The following is a 21,907-nucleotide window of genomic DNA, read 5'->3' on the forward strand; positions in this document are numbered from 1 at the left end:
AAGGTTGCAAATTTCTCTTTAAACATTTACTTCTGGTCTCACTGAAATATTTGAGAAAATGTTAGGAAATATTTTGAACAAGTACTTAAACAAAAATTCATTTACTCCAAATTACAATTTCACACATAACTGCACTGTTGAAAAAGAAAAGAATGTGAATAAGCCTTAACAACCCTTTGAACCCACCAACAGATAAACCTTATATCGGAATCTGGAATTAACCAATACTTGTTTAAAATATTTTATATAAGTGCCAGCACCTAGGTCTTATAATGATCACATAAGGGCCTAATGAGTTTTCATAAAAATTTCGATTACTTTTATTTTTCCAGAATCCGGAGGAAGATTGAGGCTATTTAGAGAATAACTTATGCTTCAAAATGGTATCAATTTTTAGAAAATTTATCTGTCTTTCTAACCGTGTCATCAGAATCGAATTAGGACTAAAACTTTCTGAGTAATAACATTTCTATTGGAAAAAGATAATTATTTTAGAAAAAAAATTTAAAGTGACGTCACTCAAGAACAGTGGAAAATATGAAGTTGGCAAAAACGTCTTTGAAGTCAACTTCAGATGTACGAGGGTCGTTTGAAAAGTCCGTGCAAAGTCAGAGAGATAGCTCTACTGGCGCGTATCGAGGTTATGTTTAGTTAGTAGCATCTCTTGGAAGAACACACACCAAGTTTCAGCCAGATCGGTCTATTTCTTTGGGTTTGGCATTCGTTTGAATCGAGGAAGCCGAGTGATTTTCAAAAAATGGACGAAAAAGAATTTCGTGTGTTGATTAAACACTACTTTATGAAAGGCAAAACGCCACAGGAGACTAAAGACAAGCTTGATAAAGATTATGGTGACTCTGCACCTTCGATTAGAACAGTTTATAAGTGGTTTCAAAATTTTCGGAGTGGCCATATGGGCACAAGTGACGCTGAACGTTCTGGACGCCCTGTTGAGGTTACTACTCCAGAAATCATTGATAAAATCCATGATATGGTGATGGATGACAGAAGAGTAAAGGTGCGTGAGATTGCTAGTGCTGTGGGCATCTCGAATGAACGGGTACATAATATTTTGCATCAACATTTTGACATGACAAAGCTATCCGCAAGATGGGTGCCGCGATTGCTCACGCTTGACCAAAAACGAAATCGTGTGAAGTGTTGCAAGGACGGTTTGCAGCTGTTCCAGAAGAATCCGCAGGACTTTAAGCGTCGTTTCGTCTCTGTGGACGAAACATGGATACATCACTACACTCCTGAGAACAAAGAACAATAATAATAATAATAATAATAATAACAGTCTTTATTCAGATAATTTTTACATATTATTTTGCACCAAACATTACTTATCGACATACTCATGGTCAGTGACCGTCTGAGGGGTTGTCAAATTAATTTATTTATCTTCAGTGCAAATATCCAAATATTATTTGATATAATAAAAAGAGGAATTATTTTTTATTTATTGAATTATTTTTCTGTTTAAAGACAATAACAACCAGGGGTAGCTTTTACATTAGTAGTTAAACTGTTGGACACAAAAGTACCTATATTTCCATGCGCTCATACAAAAATTTATTAAATTTGGCCAGTCTTTGCCATTCAGATGCGAGACAAACTCATCAAAACTCAATGCAACCTTTTTCAAATATTGGACACGGAACTCAGCCAAGATGGGGCATATAGCCACGAAGTGATAAACATCCTCCACCTCCTTTCTGTTACACAACGAACATAGTGCGACCGCCTGATTGAAGGCATATTTATTTAAATATAGTAGCTCTCCTCGCAATTTAAACAGCCAACTGACTCTGTTGGCCGACATATTACTATATACAAATTTATTACCTGGCGTTAACTGCTTATATAAGGTATATCTACTACTGTTAGATGCCTTCAATCTAAACTCCGCAACCTTATTTCTCTGGATCAGATTTATTATTTCAGAGGTGGATACGTCACCACTCAGCACTTCACCCAATTCAACATTATATTCTGTGCATATGGCCTGCCACTCTTTATACCCAAATACTTTTTTATTTATTATTTCACGAGTTATTATGTGAGGATATCTGGAAGACGGCAAATTCAAACACTTTTTCACGTAGTTTACATGCAGTTTAAACGTATACAGGAATATTAAATTTAAACCAGTTTCCAAATAAATATTAAAATCTGGTGTGTGTTTAGGCAGCCTGAAACACTTCTTCACAAAATATTTTAAAACCGTTTCAACACTGTCATATACCCGGGGCCCCCACACCTGCGCACCGTAACACACTATTGCCCGCGAGACAGCTTCAAAAACCTTTAACTTAGAAGTAAACGGTATTTCTTTATTTGTTAATAACATATTAAAGGCATTCAGCGCAAATTTCGCGCTTTCTACTTTCTCTTTAAAGTGCTGACCCATTGAGAGTTTCGATGTCATAGTGACGCCCAGGTATTTATAGGTATTGAGAACCTCAATTTCCTCTCCATTATAGTACCATTTTTCATTTCTGGCTGGACGTCCCCCATTTCTAAACACTATAATTTTGGACTTCCGCAAATTAATCACCAAATTCCACATACCACAGTACTCAGCTAGGGAGTTTATCATTCTCTGAAGTGAGACCCTATCCGATGCCAACAACACTAGGTCATCCGCATATGCCAAAACCTTAATCACAGTGCCCTGCATTCTAATACCACCCTCCAAATAGTCATAGACATCGTTGATGAATAGGGAAAACAGTAAAGGGCTCAACAAACATCCCTGCTTTACACCCATTGATGTTTCAAAAGACTCCGACAGGCCACCCTGACACCAAACTTGGGCTGAGCTACCCTCATGCATGTTTTTCAGGACTCTTATCATCCTCGCCGACAAACCCAAATTAAACAGCTTGAAATACAGGACATAGCGGTCAATCCGGTCAAAAGCAGCGGCCAAATCCACAAAAAAGGCAAAAACCTTCTGTTTCTTCGTGCTTAACTTGATCTTAATAATACTCATCAAGCTGTAGATATTGTCAACCGTCGAGTAAGATTTGCGAAACAATGGGTTACCAAGGGGAAATCTGCGCCAAAAAAGGCGAAGACCGTTCCTTCGGCCGGAAAGATTATGGCGACTGTCTTTTGGGATTCGCAAGGAATAATCCTCATCGACTATCTGGAAAAGGGTAAAACTATTACAGGTGCATATTATTCATTGTTATTGGACCGTTTGAAAACCGAGCTGCAAGAAAAACGCCCACGATTGGCCCACAAAAAAGTCCTTTTCCATCACGACAACGCACCAGCTCACACCTCAGCAGTTGTGGTCGCAAAATTAATGGAAATAGGGTTCCAACTCGTTTCACATCCCCCCTATTCTCCAGACTTGGCTCCCTCGGACTACTATGTTCCCCAATATGAAGAAATGGCTGGCAGGAAAAAGATTTTATTCAAACGAGGAGGTGATTGCAGAAACGAATGGCTATTTTCAGACTTGGACAAATCCTATTATTCGGAAGGGATCAACAAACTAGAGCAGCGTTGGACGAAGTGAATAAGCCTAAAAGGAGACTATGTTGAAAAATAAAAAAGGTTTACCCCTTGTATTCATATATTTACATATTTAAATCAACATTCTTATGTATATTCTGCTACTGTACAACAAGCAACACTGATTTCAGATACCTAAATAACAAGTTCATGTACATAATAATAAAAATACAAAACATATATATGCAAGTCGGTCGCAAAGGAAATTTTCTTGAGACTAACGTTTCTATAGTTCACTGTGGGACCAGTTTAATTATAGAATTAAAAAGAATTTTGAAATGTGTGTATAATTACATAAAATATGAAGAGGTTTATTTTTTGTGGGTATAAGGTTTTAGAAGATGTAGCTATAAAATACAAGAAACTGGGATCCCAACAGAAGCCAGGACAAGTAAAGTTAGTTTTGATAACTCCTATCCACATAGTGCACGCACACAATTACAATTTACTGTATCAACGTAATAAAAGCGGTACTATATAAAGCCGGTGAATGCAATTAGTAGTAAGAAGTTGAATTAACATTGGGTTAACTGTAAGGGCTGAGCAATCTAGTGCCGTGCCAACATTGTGAATGCCTTTTAGTTGCCAGCGCACTCTATGTGAACGCTTTTTCAGCCACCACCTGTCTAGCATACACTTTGCTCTACATTTCATTAAGCTACAAAACTTTCAAGTATTTTGACTTGTTTTCATTGCGCAGCTTCTTCAAAACACATCTTTATGAAGGCTACCAAGCTCTCATTGCCACCTTTCATTCTTTGATTTAATCAATGTTTTCTCTTTTCATCCCACGGTATCAAATAAGCATCCTAGCGGCATTAGCGAGAAACATAATAAAATAAAAAAGGACTATTAAAACCAAAAGTTTAACGGTTATATAAATTTAAAGCTTATCAGAGAAATAAATTATAAAATTTAGTATAAATACATTCAAGACTTTTTGCAACAAACTAACTGAAAATGAGGTTGGACCCAGGAAGCCCCTGAAGATGTAGCCAGAAGATTTAGGGTTAGAAGTCGGCAGTTACGGATAACCTATTGATTAGGAGCATGCCACCCAAACTTCCCCAAATTTTCTGTGGATGGCTACTTCAGATCAAAGGGTCCAGGCTTTGAGCCTTGGTAAATAAATAAATTCTATCCCTTAATGCCCTTCTCAGTTATTGCAAAGATGGCATCCAAATTTAGCTGAGAAGTTTGGTAATAAGTATACAACCTTCCACCCACGCTGAGGCTACACAAGAAAGCTTTGATCACCTGGATTACATAAGCTTTCTTGAGCAATCTCAGAAGAAGGGATAGTCGAACAGTTTTGCATAACCAATCCTTCCTCCAAGAAATATTACATATTCCTGCACTAACCGATTAGATTAGATTGCTTTAAACGGGCGGTTGCACCAGAAAGGGGAAGGAACGCAGGCAATCCAAAATGCCCATTGTCCCCCCCTCATCTCATGAGAGATACCAGGGCTTCAAGAACAACCAATCCGGCTAAAGGTTGCCAGATGCTAATATAATAAACTAATAAAGTAGTAACAGGACCCTAGGGAGCATGGCGACTCAATCGCCCAGTGCACTGAATAAAATTAGAGAGTTCGTTAAGATTACCAGATGCTATAATCTCCGGTAGGGAAACATTTACCCTACCGAAGACGAGGAATCTAGATTTAGAATAAACTGGACACACCTCTACAAAGTGCCGCACAATTTCATCGGACTCACCACAGCCAGCACAATGCACTAACCGATTAGATTAGATAATAGATGGGACGGGACCTACGCCCCACGGCACCGCAGCCACAGAAGACTTATTGTGCCAGCCCCTTCTTAGTTCTAGTAAGCGAACCCTCCCCTACTAAAGAGGTTGAGGACTTTCCCTATTAGTTTTTTTTGCGCTACTATTTCCTTCGGCCTCAGCGTTCCAAAGGTTTCATAGCGCAAACGCTCGATTGCAACGCAATCGAACAGCAGGTGAGAAGGCCGTTTCCTCCTCTTCCTGGCACAATCTGCACAATGGTTCCGAGCTAATAAGCCCTACCTTGTGCAGGCCTGTAATCAGAGTAATCTGATTTCTACCCAAGCTCAGGGTCTCTTTGGTTCTTTGCTTATTACTAACCGATAACAGAGCAGTCTTTCTGAGGGTGTAAAATGTTCTACAAAGCGTTCGCTATTCTACCTGGAAAGGTATCCTGAGAGTGGAGGTCCTATCCTTGAGATAGCTAATTCTCGACACCCATCGTTTATCACGCCTTGGACTAGGACATGCTGGGAAGAGAGTGTAACAGCTGTCTGGAGTACTTCACTCCCTGATACCATATTCTCCTTTCTCCACTAAATATCTTCTTCTGCAATACTAAGGATTTACTTCCTTTAAAATTATAAATGAATAAAAATATATAGATAAAAAATTGTGAGCAAGAATAAATATATAAAAAGAAATATCCATACTGTGAGGCAGGAAGAATCTATTATTTTGAAATCGTCAGGGCGAACGTTTGCAGAGTTAGTTTTGCTTCATTAGGCAGACTGGCGAACACCCTCTTCAACGCGGCCGCTATCAAACTGGAATGAGTAGAGAAACACGGCTGGTGAAAGAAAAACCGCATTCGTCTTTCTACCTCACCAGGAAACTCTTTTTCCCTTCGTCGTTTTTCATCATTTCACTCCTATTGGACCGCTCTTCCCCAAATGCATTCATCCCTGTACCCTTAATTTGGAAAGTAGTTGGTCTTCTGTTGAATTCACATAAAATCAACGTCATCCATCATCTAATTAAATGCGCGATTCACCCATTTAAAAGTTCTTCAAAAACTTATTCAAGTCTCAACTTTACTTATTTTTCATTCAGAGGGAAGAGAAAAGTAATGGATGTAAATTAATTCGAGTCAATATATTTTAATCCCACTCTCTAGCGTAAAATGTTTTACTGCTTTAGATTAATTAACAGACGTGTTGGTTAGAATAAGGAAATACAAAATTTAAAGTTTTTTATACTGTTAATTTTTTGTTGGCTAAATTAATTTAAATTATTTTAAAGAAATGCTTTAAAATGAAATGTAATCACACCAGTGCTCCGAAATTTAGGACTATATTTGTAAGTACTTTTCTTGGAAATGGACTTCTGTTCGGTTTTTTTCTAAAGTTAAGGTTTGGAAATTCTCTGGATCAACAGCTTTTTGTTTTGTTTTTCTTTACCGTGTACTTCATTACGACCAAAACTAGATCTATTGGGCCTTCCACTCATCCTAAGCATCCCAATGTTGGTGTAACCATTCACCCTCGTCCAGTAAGGTAATCCTAAGAAGAGCAGCGGAAGCCGGCAGTCAGGTATCATCACTCGCTGTGCCAACACAATTCCCTCCCCAACAGTACCCTTCATGATATCCTGAAGAAGATGCTGCCAAATTAAAAGAAACTGGATGGATGCTTATTTAAATCCAGTTTCCTCTCCAAGAAACCCCACGAAGAGTGAAGAGCCTGGGGCCAACTACTCTCTGAAGCCAACACACCTCAACAGTCAATATCCTCTTCTAACATTTATGGAATCGAAATGTTTTTTTTAAAATCTTCTATTGGAATTTACCACTGCAACGGTTGTTGCAACAAGCAAATCTGGTACCTGATAAAAAAAAAATAAAAGAAAATCATGAGTGGAGAAGGCGCCCAGTGGTGTCACTCCAGTAGTAACGTGCTCTTGCTATACTGCTCTCACAATAAGAGTAGATCACGAGGTCATCTTCCCTTCAATCTCCTTAGAGGATTATCTGGTAATGTGCAGGAAGATAGGTGTTCTATGAGAGGGTTAGGATGAGCTGCTGTCAAGGAATGAAATTTGAAAAAACGAGTTTTAGCAAGATCTGTAATGAAAGGGATTTTGAGGTCATTATGAATAGTGAGGTTAGATACACAGAACGGAGCGTTAAGAAGTTTTCGAAGTATTTTTGACTGTAATGCCTGCAGGCGTAGTGAGTTGGAACGCTTAGTCGATCCCCATACTTCAATGCCGTATGACCAAATAGGCCGCAGTAGCAGAAGGTATAGGAGTCTTTTGTTATGTAGATTAAGTTTCGAACGTTTGTCAAGTAGTCTGGCGAGAAGTTTTGTAGCGTTGGTTAGTTCCTTGTCTTTTCAGTCTAGTAAGGGGATTCCATGCCAACCGTTTGTCTAGGTGCAGTCCAAGGTAGCGTACTTTGTCCACAGCTGGTATAGGAGTTTGGTTCAAGATGACAGGAGGTAGGATTTTCCGTCTGAGAGTAAATACTACGAATTTTGATTTCGTAACGTTAGTTTTGATTCTCCATTTGAGCAGCTCGTCTAAAAATTTCTGTAATTTAAAAAATTATAGAATATCTTTCAAATAACACACCGGTAGCTAGAGGATCTGAATAATAAATCTTCAATTTGAATAGAAGAACCAAGCCTTCAATATAATTAAGTAGAAACACTAATCAACTGCCATTATATATGAAGTAAAATTTAGGAGAGATTAAATTGAATTTAGGAGACCCAAGTATTAAATAAAAGCATTTTCTATGGATCGAAGTATTTTAGATTGTCCAGATTGAATTCTTTGGATTGGTACGTTTGGTTAAACCCCACAGCTCTCTAAAAATTCATTTAATATAATTATTTCTAAAGGCTCTAAACATTACAAAGTACCTGAAACATTTAAAAAGGTGATCCCTTCATTATGTAAAACAACATCTCTATCATTGATTCAATTTTAGATTTATTCTGCGGATAAAATGAATTGAATGATAGAATGCCATCTGTTGAAAATGTGGTTAGGTCAGCAGTGCTGGATAATATCACTGATTTTTATCAGCTTGCCATGACGGGTGAATAAAATCAGCGATAGAATGTAACCTATTTCACAGTAATAATTACTCGTACCTTAAATTAATTTCATTTATTGGCATCATAACATTTTTCATTTAATTTGAAAATGCCAACTGTTTTAAAAGGGTTTCCTGAAATGAATATATGAATATGTATTTTTTTTTTTATTTCCTCTAATTTTCATTGGAATAAATTTATATATTTATAATAAATTATTACATTTTAGGTGCTGATTTCTCCAGTGAGTGCCCAGTGTTTGTGTTAAGTGTCCAGTGCTAAATTCTCTTCTTCAACCTTGCTGGAGACTGGAGTTCTGATATTCCATTATAAATCAAAGTAAGTAAGCACTATTCACTGTTTTATCAAATTTAAAGAATTGAACTTAATTTATTCAGAACTAATAGCATTCATTAATTGTGTAGAATTTTTCTCACATCATTAGAGATAAGTCTAAGCTGTAAAGCAAAAGTAACCTACATACGAGTAACCTCGTACGTTGTATGCCCATAACCTACCTCATATTGTTTTAAAATTGATGCCTTTTTTTTTTTTACTGTCACAAATATTTTTCAGTGAATCTATTCAATTTTATTTTATAATTACCTTCTTCACCTTTGTGATGGCTTTAAATGGATAAAGATTGTATTGTTAACACTTTAATAGTAGCAAAGGTTTTGATTACCTTGTCCGCTCTCTGCATTATATATTCCAGGAGTTCGGTTAGTTGACTCCCTCTGTAAGCGATACATATCCCAAGAGACTTGTCAACTTTTTGTATTGTTTTTTCATTTAAAGCTAATTGTTAAAGAGTAGGTTAAGTAAAACTCTGGTTTTAACACAATTTACTGGGAGCCGATATGCTGCACCAGTAGGATCAGGATTGGTAGGCGTTAGTACACAAGGGATAGAATTTCAATTCGATAAAGATTATAAAAATGTAAAAAAAATTAAGAAGTCTTTGAAAATACATTGAAAAATAATTATTAAAAAATTAATTAAAATAAAATCGTGTTGACATAAAGAAAACAGAGGTAAACATAAGTTTATGATTATTCATAAAATGTGTTAAATCAAAACTAACTGCAGCCCGATGTGCTAAGCAGTACCTCTTATCAATCTTAGCAGTAGCTCCATTACACGTTTCAAATTAGTAACTCTACTGGACAATGTTATTTTTATTTTTTAACTCATATTAGTTGCATAAAAGTAACATGGACTAAACTTGGTGCAGTACAAGTTGCGGAGGATGTGTACATGAATTTTTAGTAAATAGGTATTAATTTAAATAATGATAATCCCGTATCTATTTTAATTTTTGTTTATTGATTGCTACTAAATAAAAGATAAAAAAAATTTATATGGATATCATAATATAACCTCCTTTGGCTAATGTAAAGAATAGCACCCGGAGGTGTGTCCTGTTTATTTTTAGAGCATGCGCAGTACAACACACTTACCGTTGACTTTTTAAACTACTTCCCGCCAATGTTCAAAATATTCTTTTTAAATTTCTCAACTTCCCGCTAATGTACTGTATATAATTTTTTTAACTTCTTACCAATTTATATTTAGCGCGCATGCGCAGTACACTTACTGCACAGTAACTGCTTCCTTTTCAATGTATTATCAGTTCCCGCCAGTGGCTACATGTGCAACGTTTTCAGCAAGTTTTGTTACTTTGTAGGTGCCTATTTTTTGAAACTCCATAAAAATGAGTGTTTTGAATTTAGAGTTCTTCTACTTCTTAAAGCATGAATGTAATATGAGTGAGGATGGAGAAATGAAAGTTTTGCAATTTTGTATGGATGTTGCTTTAATTGGTAGAAGATATGTATGCCCGAAGTGTGGATGTGATATGAAATTGAGTAAACAAAATAGTGCAATTGATAAGTATTCGACCCCATCTCATGATCTGAGAATAAGTGTGCGTAAGGGTTCCTGGTTTGAAAGAAGTAAGATTGCTTTGATTGATGTGCTGTTGATGACTGAGTTTTTTGTACAAAAGAGGACGCAACATGATGTTTGTTTTGAATTGAGCTTGAGTAGAGTATTTGTGTGTGACTGGCGAAGTTTTTATAGAGAGGTGTGCTTGGAGATTGTGATAAATGAAAGTAGTATGCTTGGTGGCGTCGGTAAGATTGTGGAAATAGATGAAAGCAAGTTTGGAAAGAGAAAATACAATAGAGGTAAGCATGTGGATGGTAGATGGGAGAGGGGGTCCAATAAATGTTTTTTCAGGGTCGTTGAAACTAGGGATAAAGAAACGTTGCTAGATGTCATTAAGACTTTCATACTGCCAGGATCTACAATTTACTCGGACTGTTGGAAGTCATATGACTGTCTAGCAGACGAAGGGTTCAAGCACTTGAAAGTAAATCACTCCCTAAATTTGGGAATTTGACCCGAAAACTGGTGTGCACACGAATGCTATTGAGGGAACATGGAGTTCCATAGAAAGGCAGCTACCAACTAGTACCGTCACTGGCCAGTTTGACTCTTATTTAGCGGAGTATATGTGGCATAGGAGTCATTCTTCCAGTTGCGTCCAAATGCGAGATTTTCTGGAGGGTGTAGCTGCCGTATACAGGCCGCCTGAAAGGGATTAGCCATATTAAGGTAAGCTGTTTTTGTTTCTATCATTATTTGTTTGAATCGGGTGTGTGAACTCTTTTAAACATTAGGGATTTTATCTATTTAGGTAGAAGGGGTGTGGAGGCGCAGCCCCCACGAATTTTTTTTTCAGTCTTAAATAAATAATTCGAAGTGATTCTGATTCGCTGTTACCATTTAACCCGCCAGATTTAAATGTAAATATAAAATAAAGAAATCTTTTTATATTTACATTTGAATTTGGCGGGTTATATGTTAACAGCGAATCAGAATCACTTCGAATTAGGCCACACCTCCGGGCGCTATTCTTTACATTTACCCCTCCTTTTTTCACATATTGGCAGTAATCCCAATGAAAATCGCCCTGTAGAAAACTGGCCTTACATATCCTTAATGTTTGCCACACTTGTCCACAATCACAATTTGCAGAACACTGAGAAAACTATTTCAAAAGGTAATTCTGCCACGCATGGTTACATTCAACTGAGACAACTTCCCCACCATTTTCATTTGTAAAACCAGTGTCTCTATCTATTGACTTCATTCAGAAATTATTACTCTAAAATAATATTGTAATTTTTGAAAAATATAGATTAATAGAAATTTATTTTATGTTTTAATGCCAGAAAGCACTTCAGATAATATAACTGAGTGAAAACTTTTGTGAAAATGAAAGCATAAATGTTACATACAACTCTGCTTTCTTTTATTTCAACTTCACTTACTCGTAATCATGCTTCCAATTTCATTTCTTCCACTTAACGTTTATTTAAAATGTAACCATTGCATAATTTACTAGCGAAATATAAACGGCTCTTTCTTATAGAACTTATGAGTACATACATCATTTTTTGCTGCCTAATCTTCTACAAATTTTTTTTCAGACATTTGTGACTCAACTTATTTTAGAAAACTAATTTGTAAATTTCAATTAAGTTTTTTTTTTTTTTTTTTAATTATGTCTGCTTTTTTGCAGGGAACATAAAAATCTCCAAAAGTAATGCCTTGCGAAACTCACAAGGAGAGATAAATTCAACTACCGTTGAACATAAATAATTAGGAAATATTCTAAAATGGCACTTGAGAGGAAAAGCAACACATTATGTCCAACCAGTGTGTTCTTTATTAATTTTTTTTTTTTTTAAATGTTTCAAAGGAAAGTTGTTTAACAAGATTTATGATAAAAATACATTTTATTTATAAAGAAGGTAGATCCACAACAGACCAAATCCACACATTAAGAATTATCTTAGAAAAAACAAGGGAATACAGGCTGAATACACATCACCTTTTCGTAGATTTTAGATCGGCCTATGATAGTGTGCAGCGGGATGCTCTTTACCAGGCTCTTCTGGAATTAGGGATACCCCCAAAGTTAGTACGCCTGATTAAAATGACGATGATGAAAGTGGTCTGTGTAGTAAAGATTCAAAGTGAATTCTTGGATCCGTCTTATACAAATAAAGGCTTAAAGCAGGGAGATGCCCTTGCCTGCCTGCTCTTTAATTTGGCACTGGAATGGATTGTAAGAAGGTCTGGCATACAAACAAATGGCACCGTTCTAAATAGAACCATTCAGCTGTTGGCGTATGCAGACGATGTAGATCTGATTGGTCGATCAAGAGGTGCGGTCGAAAATGCGTTCATCGACTTGGAGAGAGCTGTAACAGAAATAGGTCTTGAGGTGAATCAAGCAAAAACAAAGTATATGAACACTTCTGGAGCGGAGCAGAAACAGGATACTGTGCAATTCGGAAATTACAACTTCGAGTGGGTGGATAATTTTATTTATCAAGGCACGCAGGTGAATCCCGACAACAACGTGCACAGTGAAATTAATAGAAGAATACTGCTGGCTAACAGGACATACTTTGGTTTGCAACATCATTTTAAAAGTCAGTTACTCTCCAGGTCGACTAAGATAAGGCTTTATAAGACCCTTATCCTAGCCGTCTTAACGTACGCCACAGAGTGCTGGGTCACCATCAAAAATGACGAGCTTGTTCTCCTTAGGTTCGAAAGAAAAATTCTTCGAAGGATCTATGGAGCCATTTTGGATGGCGAAACATGGAGACGGAGAAGTAATGCAGAACTAAGGAGTTTGTACAGGGACGTCGACGTGGTGAGTGTGGTGAAGCTTGGACGCCTTCTTTGGGCAGGACACGTAGGCAGAATGAATCCCGAGGAAATGCCACCCAAGATAATAAAAGAAAATATAATCGTATATATAGCACGCGACGAGTGGGCAGACCGAGGTCGCGATGGAGTGATGGTGTTTCGAAGGATGCAAGAACTCTCCTTGGTGACCGAAACTGGATGGTGGCAGCATTGAATCGGGACAACTGGCAAACTTTGATAGAGGAGGCCCAGATTCGCGCAAGCGAGTTGTAGCGCCAGTTAAGAAGAAGATTTATAAAAATATAAATATAAACATAATGATACAAAGTATTTATTGGACATGGCATGAAGCCGTCTGCCAGGGTTTTTGAGTAAAAAAAATCAACTTTTGGGAGAGTGATTTTGGTCGCTGAGTTTCAGTTGAGCCCCAAATAGAGGGACTAATTTAAAATATAAAGTTTCAGATATTTGGTTAGCACACCAAAAAATGTTTTTATTTTTTAACTCGACCGACTTAAAAACGGGTATTTATGGTGAAAAGCCAATAAAGATAATGTTTACATTAATTCTCTCTTTAGTAATAAGGGATGAGAAAAAATCGCTCCTAAAGATGAGTAAGTAAAAAGAAAAAGGCAACTTTGAATGTGGTTAAAATTCAAGTCTATAAATTTAAGTAATATAAGCTTAAATTGTGTTAAAATTTATAGTATCCAACTTTTTATCTTTTAAAGTAAAATTTTTCTCTCTTTATAGTGAAAAAAATACGGTAATCTACTATTTTATGCAATGTTTGTTACTTATTTTTTATATTTATTAGAAAACATTAAGGTGAGTAACGTTTATATTTTGAGGGTTATATTTTCATTAGGCCACCTACTTTTGTTTTTTAAATAGTTTTTTTTTTAAGACTTTTATTATAGGTGGGTTTTAAAAGTTTGTTCATTGAAAATCATAATCTTTTTTTTTTGTATTATTATTAAACAAAAAGAGTGGAAACTTTTTCTCTGATTGGCTACTCTTGGAATATTGATTTCATTTTCATTGTTGCTTGTACCTTTGTGATTGTTTACTTGAGAAACGTTTTATCTTTTCCATTCTTATTTTTTCATCATTTCTTGCTTTCCTCATTTAGTGATTCGTTTTAGAAGTAACAATAATAATAAAAAAGATTATTGCGGTATTGTCAACTCTTTGGCTTTTAAAAATGATTCAGCGTTGTTTTGTATTTTAGCTAGAGCATAGTCTGTTTCTAATAGTTGTTATAGTAATAACATTAATAGGGGCTTCGATTTTTCTTCTTTTTTTGCATTGAAATTGAAACTCAGATTTTAATGAATTACTTAGCCGTTGTCTAAATAGCAATAAACCTGCAACATAATATGAAACAATATTAATATTATTCGACAGTAGAACCCTTCGCTATCCGTAGGCCCTCTCTAGAGCCCTCACAGCCATCTAAGAAATACAATAACAGCAAAAGAAGGAGTCGAGGATGCACTCCGAATCCAACTCTCCCACTAAGTCCAGTAAAGGGATTTTGAAGAGGAACAGTGTAAGCTCAACCTGAACCTCAATCACTGACCGAAACCTAACATTTTCTGACCCTAACCAAACTGTCATAAAATAGACGATGGAACCAACAGCAGAAATGACCACAGAATCAACAGCTTATGTTGAATGCGCGAGGCCGACCATGTCCGGAAACCCGTCATCCTTGTATCGGAGGAAATGCCAGAGCTGGTTAGGGACCGACGAAAGGAAGCTGGGTATGCCAGTCTTCTAGAACGTTCCAATACCATTCTGGGGAGTAAAACTCCATGAATTCACCGTCTTCAGCGCAGCCTAACTATTCGAACAGATCAGGGAATCGCAATTTTACTCAGAAGTTGTCCAAACGATGATCTTCTGCAACATCCCTACTTACCGACCTATTGATTTTCTCATGAGGACCCTGATTAGGAAGAAGTGGTGTTTACAAATTAATGTGGTGTATGTGAGGTCAAAAACGGAAAACCGCAGAATGTTCAAATATTCAGTTTCGATTCAGTAATGGGGAAACTGACAATAAGGTTTTTGGCAAAGTTTACTGAGTATAATAGCTTGTTTTTTTAAAAAATTATTTCACCAAAATTAGATCAAACGCTTTTCTTTTAGCATTATTACTTATTTTTCTTATAGGCAGACTGCAATCGTTCAAATTATCGACATATGAACTGATTTTCATGAATGAATTGTCATATAATTCGGAACTTTATTTAAACATGGTTTTTTGTGATCTCGATGGTACGGACATAACTTAGGAAGGGAGTTTTTTAATAAATGCATATAAATCCCATCTGATCAGTGTTGATATTAATAAAATTTACAATAATAGATATAATAGTTATATCAGGTTCGTCAGTAGTTTTAACCGCGAACAATCTTACCTTAATTTAAATATCCCCTTTGGATTTTTAAAGACCATATGTCAGGTACGGTTAATGAATAAGAAATTCCCAAGAATAATAATAAATAATATAAGATATGAATTTAAACCGGAAAACAATTGTGCCCTGTGTAGTTCAGATAACGTTATTACTGTTGATACTGTTGAACATATTTTGTTGAATTGTACCTTCTTTACTTATTACAGATTGAAATATTTACAGCAGTTAGATTTGACAAGGAAACACTCAGAATTAGATAAATTAGACATTCTACTGAATTGTACCAGTTCAGAAAAAATTAAGCCTATACAGTGTGAACCAGTAAGTATTGTCCATAGGCCTACTGTGTGAAGTCCATCTAAAGTGGAGTTCAATGACGTATTGGCCAACTTCATATTTTCCACCGTTCTTGAGTGACGTCACTTTAATTTTTTTCCCCAAAATCATTACTTTTTTCCAATAAAAATGTTATTACTCAGAAAGTTTTAGTCCAAATTCTATTCTGATGACACTGTTAGAAAGACAGATAAATTTTCTAAAAAATGATACGATTTCGAAGCATACGTTATTCTCCAAACAGCCTCAATCTTCCTCCGAATGCTGGAAAAATAAAAGTAATCGAAATTTTTAAGCAAACTCATTAGGCCCTTACGTGATCATTATCAGACCTAGGTGCTGGCACTTTTTATAAAAGTTTCCTTGTTTAATGGGCTTTCAAACCCATCCATTTTCCAGGATTCCTTTTATCTTTGTATGAGAAATTACGTTTGTTTTACAATTAAACGTGTTCACGAGCACTCAAGAGTGTTAGTAATCAAGTTGTTTAATTCATTGAAAACTCTTTTAGATGGGCCAGGAAGGCAAAGGTTCTCTCTGAAATATTTGAGAAAATGTTAGGAAATATTTCAAACAAGTACTATTTTTATAATCGAAGGTTAATTTTCTTAGTTTCAAATAGGGTACAATAGGAAATTTGTTCTGTTGAAAACTTATCTGTTAGATTGGTTTCAAAATTTTCTCAAATATTTCAGAGTTTAGATTTTTTTTTGGGGGGGGGCAATTTGTAACCTTTGACTTCCTTATTTTAAGACAATCTACTTTTAAAATTGGAGACTGGCCCATCTAAAAGAGCTGTTACGTTAAAAGGACTTTGTATTCATATACTTACATATTTAAATCAACATTCTGTAATTTTGTTATATTTTTTCTCAATTGTGTTTAAACTGAATATTTTCGTATGTCAAATGGCTGAACTCTTGATATAAAATTAATTGTAATTTTGAAGCCAATAAAATTTAAATTGAAATTGAAAAAAAAAATGGAAGGGCGTTTGCCTCCTCGTAAAAGAGCCCCCTCTTAAACTATTAAAATAATAACTCTTCAAATCTTCGCCATATTTTAATAAAATTTGACCGGAAGAAACAGTGTTAGGATAATTATTGCAATCGTGTCGAATTCGCAGCTAGATCTCTTTCTGCCCTTTCAGGGAGAAGTGCTGTAATTACAATTTAATTCCTACAAATAAATTACCATCCACTTCTATTCGAAACGTTTTGCCAAGAATATTATTTTTGTAAGAGTTTTTTTTAAAAATCTTTTTGAAGGCGTTTGCTTTTAGGAAATCTGGAAATAGAAGAAAATAAAACAATTGTTTATTTCTCTGTCACACTCACAATATATATATATATAGTGGGAGAAAGAAAAAGGAGCCCCAGGGTTTAGGGAAGAACTAGTAAAATAGTCGAAGGCTTCACTATACATCACCTGCCTAGCCACTTGTCTGGTCGTTATTTACTCCTTCCTCAGTTCCAGCGCAAAACCTCCTCTGGTAAACTTCTTTTCTTTTCCTAAAAAAAAAAAAAAATCAATTATGATGATGATGGCGCTATAAAGTTTGGCAGTTATGCGATCTATTTCAGTGTTGCTTTGCAAAAAATAATGGCAGATTTTCCCGTTAAAGGGCCATTATTATATTTCAGTGTATATATACATATAACATGTAAATGGCATTTAGTTCGCTTGATGGACGCGACTACTAGATAAATGGCTGCCTGAACTTATAGGATAACTGCAGCCTTGCAACCTTCTCCTATTTTCAATCTATCCATGAAAACTACACAGTTTGGACTAAAATATTCCAAAAGCAATTGAAATTTATATACGTACGTTCTCATTGGTTATATTATTGGTAATGATATATTTTATCATTGGATTATTGGTTACTAAAAACGCTATAAATACGAGGTGTGTTCAAAAAGTAACGGGAATTTTCGTTTTTTGAAAAAAATATTTATTTATTCATCTACATTAATATTGTCGCCTTCAAAGTAGTCCCCTTCGCATACAATACACTTGTGCCAGCGCTTTTTCCAATCCTCGAAACACTTCTGAAACTCGATCTTTGTGATAGCTTTCAGCTCTTTCAGCGATTCGCTTTTAATGTCATCTATGCTTGTAAAACGACGGCCTTTTAATGTTCTCTTTATGTTTGGAAATAGAAAAAAGTCTGGCGAATATGGAGGCTGGGGCATCGTTAAAGTTTTGTTTTTGGCCGAAAATTCACGAACAAGCAATGAAGTGTGAGCAGGTGCATTATCGTGGTGCAAAATCCATGAATTGTTTTGCCACAAATCCGGGCGTTTTTTTCGGATTGCTTCACGCAAACGGCGTTGAACTTGTAGGTAGTACTCCTTATTGATTGTTTGACCTTGTGGCAAGAATTCATGATGCACTATGCCATTAAAATCGAAGAACACAGTGAGCATAACCTTCACATTCGACCGCACTTGTCGAGCCTTTTTCGGTCTTGGCGATCCAGGATGCCTCCACTGGGACGATTGAGCCTTAGTTTCGACATCATATCCGTAAACCCATGTTTCGTCACCTGTTATAACACGTTTCAGTAGATCCGCATCGTTGTCGACTTCATTGAGTGACTCTTGAGCAACTTCCATTCTCCGCTGTTTTTGTTCGAAATTCAACAATTTTGGAACAAATTTTGCTGCCACACGTTTCATACCCAAAACATCCGAAAAAATTTCATGGCATGAGCCAATTGATATGGCAACATCATCAGCGACTTCTCTGATTGTGATTCGGCGATCGTTCATAACCATTTCTTTCACGTTTTCATCGGTTGTTGATGTGCTTGGACGTCCAGGTCGTTCGTCATCTTCAACGTTTTCGCGGCCATCTTGGAAACGCTTATACCACTCGTAAATCCTTGTTTTACTCATAGCAGACTCACCATATGCCTTTATTAACATTTCACACACTTTATTTCATTTTTTACGCAAAATTTAATACAAATTCTTTGATCCATTTTTTTTAACAAACAAAAATCGCCAAGCTCGAAAAACACGTCTAACCTTAACGGCTGCCACTTAAGAAGTAAACAATGAATATTACTGAAAATTTTATCGTACTTCAGGGGCATGTGTACCAACATAATAAAAAAAAAAAATTTACAATCAGACTCTCCAAACCCGCGAAATTTAAAAATTCCCGTTACTTTTTGAACACACCTCGTACATATTTAGGTAGTGTAGAGGGGGGTACATTTGAACAGAATTTGCAATTTCTGTTACAGAGTCCACGGAATCGTATTATTGAATCTTTTTATTTTGTTTTCTACAACTTTCAAGTCTTCTTAACAGATCTATATCAATATACAGTTGGTAGTTTACATAAATATCTATATTTTTTTAATTTAAAAATGTTGTGTCAAATGTTAATATCTGCCCCCACTGGTGGGGTAGCTTTGAACACAATATAAAATAGAAAGAAATGATATTACTTTACTCTGAATCTATCTTCTATCAGTTATTTCTCTCACTACTACATTACTTTCTCTTTTAAACCACTGAAATCTAGTTTAAAAATCAAGAATTACTCAGTTCAGGATGTTGTACCCGAAGTGATGGGTTTAGGAAGTTTGAACAAAATATTCGGTTTGTTGCGCTTCTTAATGTAGGTTCGGACCACTTTCCCCTTCTCTGCGATTAAACAAAAAAAAATCGCAAACTTGCAGGTCGGTTGGGTACATTTTAACTGTGATGTTGAAATGTGTCCCCTCTCCTTCCATAAAAGAAAATATAATATCCAACACTTTTTTGCAAGCAAATAGACTTTTGCTAGATTTAATAACATTAATTCCAAATGTTAATATGGACTAACAATACTAACACCTTGTCCACTATAATCTTCACAATACACTTCCAATGCTACAACAAAAATTTTACTTCCACCTTACAAAATATAACATTCCTCAATTCTGACTTTACCAAACAATGAAAACGAAGGGAAACTCTGTTACTTATAAAACAGTCTACCACAAAATATGGAGAAAATTACCAATCATAATGAGAAATTAAAACTGTTCAAAGGTGCCCCCTCTTACCAACGTGATGCAGCTCTTGAGTTTAGCAAGCGATTCCCGATGCCAGACGTGATCGAAAGCTGGAACATTCAGGTAAAACTCCCAGGCAATACTGTGTCTGCCCTCAAGAGAGGTCTAGATTACAGTATCTTTAAAATAAACATTTTCTGGACATTAAGAGAAAGAGATTTGAGTGTTCACACTTTTTTTAAGAATTTAGGTCAATTGTTATTTTTATAAATTTAGCACATCTAAAAAAAAAAAAAAATGAACTCGGTTAAAAAGCTAACATCCAATCCATCATTTAAATGAAATCTCTAATTATTGGTAATATCAGGCTGACAGTGCAATATGTATGTGATTGATGCCACTGGATGAAGGTATACCGTCAAGTGACGTAGCCAATATGGTCGACTCGACCACCCATCAATATCTCCCGTGATTATTCAATTAATAACCTTGAAATTACATTTCATAGATTTTTTACCAAATGAATATTTTTTTTTCTTTTTTCTCTTTACAGAATTTACCAGTTTAAAAATAACTTGGGGTTTAATAGAATCCGAACTTCTAGTTGTATAAATTAATGTGTTTTAGAGATTCACGGATTTACAGGGGTTTACCGAGCAACTGTTTATAGTTTATTTTTATATACGTACCTACTTTTATTTTTTAATTTCCACAAGTTAATTACTTATTTTTAGATTTTATTGAAGTATGAAATATTAATCCAATTATTCTGGCAGAAATACAGAGTGAAAAGAGAGAATTTTGCCCAAATTAAAAACAAAAAAAATCATCTAGTTTTCGACCCAGCATTTCTGAAGTGCTTAGAATTTGGTACATCCAAATTAGAAATTCAATACATTCAGGGTGTACACGGAGGAGAGGTCGAAACTTCGGGAGTTGATTCAGCAGCTCAAATGCAACAAAAAAATGTTCTATTCACTATGGCTCGATTCTCAATAGTGTCCAAGATATTTGCATTTTTAACTTTTCCGTCGATATTCGCGTTTTTCATCATAAAAACGGCCGTAACTTTTCTATCCTTTATCCTAGAACAAGCGATTTTAGGTAGGCACCTTACCTATTGTATTTTATTACTACTGTGTTTTATTGCTACTGTATTTTTTATTTCCCTTTTATTAAATAATAATTGTTCAAAACTGAAATGGATACTTTTCTTTTTGTTCCTTGTCCAAAAATTGACATACGAGTAAATTAACAATTTGATATTAGTGAAAAATCGGTTACGAAACTACCCAGTTTCTGCATTTACACCCCCTCTGTTCACGGTAGAGTTTGATAAAAAACAAAAATACCTAAATGGTCTTGAAGCTCAATAAATGCACAACTTTTCCTTGATTCATTAATCATTGAAAAAATTCAGTTGAAAATTTTAACAAAAATCATTGAGAACGAATTTTTTAGACATTAAAGTAAAAATTTCATTGTTATAAGAATCGTTTTGAGGCTCTGTACCAAGCAAATTTATAGGAAATTTAATGCTCTTTCGTTTGGAATAAGCAGATTTGTTGTAGGATAAAGGATAGAAAAGTTACGGCCGTTTGTATGATGAAAAACGCGAATATCGACGGAAAATTAAAAATGCAAATATCTTGGACACTATTAAGAATCGAGCCAAAGTGAATAGAATATTTTTTTGTTGCATTTGAGCTGCTGAATCACCTCTCGAAGTTTCGACCTCTCCTCCGTGTACACCCTGTATAGTGCTTAAGTTTTGGAAGATATTTTTGTGACTAAAAGATGTACTTGTACAAAAAAAGATTTAATTCATTTGAATAAGAATAACTATATTAAATAAAAACTAGTGTGCACTCATATGAGTTCCTGTTGATATTGTTATCAAGGCTCCAACTCTCGTGTTTCTCTTGAAACTCCGAGTAATTAATGCTTATCAGCTGTTCTGTCCCAACACCGCCAGAGGAACTGCTCTAAAACGAATTTTTCGACAAAAATTATAAAAAAAGAAAAGTCATTATTTTAT

General features: G+C 35.5%; 1 protein-coding gene across 3 annotated transcripts in view; it reads left to right on the forward strand.

Annotated features, from left to right (window-relative positions):
* LOC141456190 (chaoptin-like) overlaps positions 1-21,907 on the forward strand; it is a 532,556-nt gene that overhangs the window by 100,316 nt on the left and 410,333 nt on the right. For 2 of the 3 annotated variants that reach the window (XM_074131931.1, XM_074131933.1), the window contains exon 2: positions 8,594-8,703. The gene's annotated coding sequence lies outside the window, so the exon portion shown is untranslated. Of the gene's footprint in view, positions 1-6,690; positions 8,520-8,593; positions 8,704-21,907 lie in introns of those variants that run through there. The other variant, XM_074131932.1, reaches the window with a different exon arrangement.

This window comes from Rhodnius prolixus, unplaced genomic scaffold (genome assembly GCF_049639745.1).
Source record: "Rhodnius prolixus isolate KJV_2025 unplaced genomic scaffold, Rpr scaffold_4, whole genome shotgun sequence".
Classification (NCBI taxonomy): Eukaryota; Metazoa; Arthropoda; class Insecta; order Hemiptera; family Reduviidae; genus Rhodnius; species Rhodnius prolixus.